Source organism: Juglans regia, chromosome 10, assembly GCF_001411555.2.
Source record: "Juglans regia cultivar Chandler chromosome 10, Walnut 2.0, whole genome shotgun sequence".
In the NCBI taxonomy this organism is placed as follows: Eukaryota; Viridiplantae; Streptophyta; class Magnoliopsida; order Fagales; family Juglandaceae; genus Juglans; species Juglans regia.
The window spans coordinates 32,154,886-32,159,349 of NC_049910.1; positions in this window are offsets into that span (position 1 = coordinate 32,154,886).

A 4,464-nucleotide genomic window follows, 5' to 3' on the forward strand; every position below is an offset into this window, starting at 1 on the left:
CAACTAGTATATGGAAGGATAAATGGCTTCCTAGGCAGAACACCTTCAAGGTCCAAAGCTCTATCAGATTCACACATGCAGACACCAAAGTCTCATTTCTTATTGACAAGCAAACAAACCAATGGAAAGAGGACCTGATCTCCACATTATTCACGAAAGAGGAAGCAGACTTGATCAAAGCTATACCACTAAGCCCTTATCCTAGCCCTGACAAGTTACAATGGAGATGCACTACATCAGGCCAATTTAGTGTCAAACGTGCCTATCACCTACTAACAGAGTTAGATAATCAAAAGCAGGGTCAATCCTCAGCTCTCCAAACACCACAGGCCCCTTGGACAAAACTATGGAACCTAAACATCCCAAATGTAGCCAAATCCTTCCTCTGGAGAGCTTGCCTAAACTCCTTACCTACCAGAGTTAACTTAATGGGAAGGAAAGTTATTGAAGATCCTACCTGTCCAATTTGCAAGCTACAACCTGAAACTATTGAACACATCCTATGGGAATGCCCCTCGGCAAGAGACACTTGGGCTCAGAGCATCAGAAAATTACAGAAAACAAGCCCTATGTTTCATAAGTTTGCAGAGCTAGTGGATGGGTTTGTGGAAGGCCTGGAGCAAGAGGACCTAATGTTTTTTTCCATCACATCGTGGCTCATTTGGAAAAGGAGGAATGACTTGATTTTCAAGGGCCTATTTTCTCATCCTTCATATATTAGCCAGAAATCAAGATAGCTGGTGGAGGAGCTACACCAAATTTCACAACAGAAGAGGACTCCATCAAGCACTTGCCTACAGCTTTCCAAATGGGAAGCTCCACCCAATGGCAGCCTAAAACTAAATTGGGATACATCTATAGACAAAATATCCTGTAAGGTAGGTGTTGGAGCAGTCATTAGAGACTGGAAAGGTCTAGTTCTAGCCACCTCATAATGAAGCATGACCTTTACCCTGATCCATTAACAGCAAAGGCTTTTGCTGCTCTACAGGCCTCCTTATTTTGCAAATCCTCAGGCTACAAAGACATCATCATGGAAGGCGATTCCTTGTAGGTTGTCATAGGCCTCAATTCACCAACTGACTCAATCACTTATGCAGGCAAGCTAATAGTAGATACTAGAAAAACACTCGACTCTTTCACGCATTGGTCAATAAGGCATACTGTTAGAGCAAACAATTTTGTTGCTCATGCCTTAAGCAAGGATGCTCTATGCATCAGTGGTTATACCACTTCTTTTGATTCAGTTCCTCTTTATATTCAGACTCTTGTTTAAGATCTATTAATACAAGCCATAGAAATTTTAAAAATAATAATACTTCTTAAGTTCTCAATTCAACTATTAAAAAATAATAATCACTCATATTCATCATGAAAATGGGAGTAGGGATTTGTAACGACCCGAATCAATATAATTAGGATAATTATGAATATTTAATTAGGTTTAATAATGAGGCTATTTTTTCGGTTAATATTTTATGGATGAAGTAGGATTATTTATTATATTTATTTATTTTAAGATAGGTTTTTAGATAGTGTTTTTATTTTTTTGAATTTCTTCCCCCATCCCGTAGATCAAAACTATTATCCTTCTCAGTATTCGTAATCTCGTGGGATTGGATCCTTTCACCCTTCATGCTCAATCCTCTCATGTACATTTCCTTATTGTCATCTATTTAGTTTCCTAGTTGCATAGTTTTCACAACTGGAAACAAACTCAAAACTCTATCCAACCTCCTATGATCCACGATACCTCCCTCCCCTCTGCCTATAAAATAACTGAGAGCCACCCTCTACACTGGAGAAGCCACCCTCTACACTGGAGAAACCACCTCAAGCCGTAACCTCCCTTGACGTTCAGAGCATCCCAAGAACCTAAGCCCCACGTTTAAGCAAATACCAACTTGTGAACCACCAACTGCTGCCCCTCTCCTTTCCCTCAACCATAAACTGCACCGTAACACTTCTGCTTAGCACTACCCAGCCCACACTCAGCCCCTTTAACACAACACAAAAACCCCAAACGGAAGCCACCCAACGTGTTGAGACCCTCCATAACGCTACCCTCCACCACCGTTCCCTAGCCACTGAAGACCACCAATGGTAGCGCCCTGTTTCGGCTACACTAAAACAAAAAAAATAAAATAACCACCTCGCCAGCCAAGCCTTCACGTGCGCCACCACGCTGCAATCCCTTCCAGTTGCTCAACCACCATGTGATAGCCACTGCACAAGCTCCACGCATGGCAACCCCGCACAGCACCTTTGTTTTGCTTCTAAAAAATAGAGCACTTTTGGAGTCCCCCATAGAGCCACAGCTCAGTCGTACTACCCCAACGCCACCATCGCCTCAGATCCGCCTTGTCCCTCACGGTGAGCCATCACCGAACGTTCCCACTACTTCTCCGTCCCTTTCTCTCACTGTGTTCACTCTTTCTCATCTCTCTCTCTCTCTCTCTTTATCTCTCAAGCTTTCAGTTTCTCTCTACCTTTCCAGCCTTGAGCCACCAAGGAACCACCCAGCTCCGCCGTGAAGCACCACCAAGCCCGAAAGCCACGACCATTGTCTCATAAGCCTCCTCTGAATACATGAATAGCATGAAATATTAAGTGTAGGTGGGCTAGTTAAATTATAAAAATTCCCTTGCCTTTTTAGGATTTACAGTTGAGAATAATTTAATGTTATGAAGATTTTAGGTTTAGGAAATATAGGGTATTTTAGTAGTTTAGGTTTTAAATAAAATCACATGTTTAATTAAAAATTTATGGAAATTACGTGTTTATTTTTATAGGCGACCGATTACGAGCCGAGAATAATGGATTAGCACTGCAAGATAAGTAACATGATCATACCCTTACACATATGTACAATAAACTACTTGTCTCTTATAAAAATATTATGCATGTATGCCGTCCATTGGAAGCCCCATTTTTGTATCCAAGACATGATAAAATATGAAAATCCATGATTTTTCGTAAAGAATTATGAATTAAATTATTATGAAAATTCATGATTTTATGAAAGAACTTATGCATCAAAATATTTATGAAAAGCCATGCACAATTTTTATGTGAAGAACTATGCATCAAAATATTTATGAAAAATTATGATTTTATGTGAGGAAACATGTATCACAACATTTATGAAAGAATGTGATTTCATTTGAAATATATAATATGATATAACAAGTATGCATGCGATTTTTTTTTAAATCTATGATATGACAAGTATGCAAGTATGATTATGATGAAGTATGAATGATAAAAAATATATAATGACCTATTTTATGGGCATATTGCATTGTCAGGTCGTATATGCTAGTAATGCACCCAGTATGTCTTCCTTATGTTTGGATTCCACAACCCGCGGCCACAGGCCAAATTGAAATCTATTTAGATTCACTAACTCTAACTCACGGAAGTCAACAGTGGGTATCGGCCTATGACAAGTGAAAGATAAGTTCATGTTCATGTTATTTATAAATGTAATTATGAGTATGCACATTTTTTTCAAGAAACCTTATGTTTATTATGTTTACTGTATGATGGGTCGCTTATTGAGTATTCAACTCATTTTTGTATATTTTTATATTTTTAAACCACCCCAGGTGATGACATTTATGAGGATGAGACTGCAAGAAAAGACTGACCTCGTGAGGCTAGGCAAAGGCCTAGACAGTTTATGCTATGATTAGTTTTATGGTTTAAGATTTAAATAAATTATTTTGATAAGCACATGAGACTTTCATATTTTATTGCATAAGTGCTTCCGCAACCTCTATTTTGGATTTTAAGTATCTAATAAAGTTTTTTTTTATTTATAGAATCTTTCACATCTTGTGCGTCATTAAAAGAAAAGTTTTTAGTCAAGTTTAGTAGCACACTGGCACTCCGAAAATTTTAAAAATATCTTTATTGGGGAGCGGGGTGTTACAGGATTTGATTTTCAGTTCTAGAGAAAAAATGATTAAAAAAATTAAGAAAATAGTCTTCAGATGTGAGAATTGGAATGAAAATTATGAAAACAAACTAAAAATACAAAATTTCGGTCGATACACTAAAAACCAGCCAGTACACCAAAAATCGGCCTGTATTGATCGAAACGCACGAAACGGCTAGTATTTGACCCGAAACGAAACAACTATCTCTCCCTCATGCCAGTTACTAGTCCAACACAGTAAATAAGGGTCATACCGGCCAGTACAGCTCGGTATTTAAAACTTTAGTTGTAACACCCTGCCTAAAGCTCTTGTTAAGACTTAACCATTAACTCCCTAATCATAGTTAAATCTTAGTTAGCAAGAGATTATTTTTGTTGGCGAAATTTTTTTCTGAATTGATTTTAGCATGAGATTCACATTTTTTATTTTAATTAGAATTATTGGAAGGGTTCTAGTATTATATTTTATTTTAGATTAATTGCCAAGAAGCCAATAGTAAAATGACACTTGGCATTATTATTCT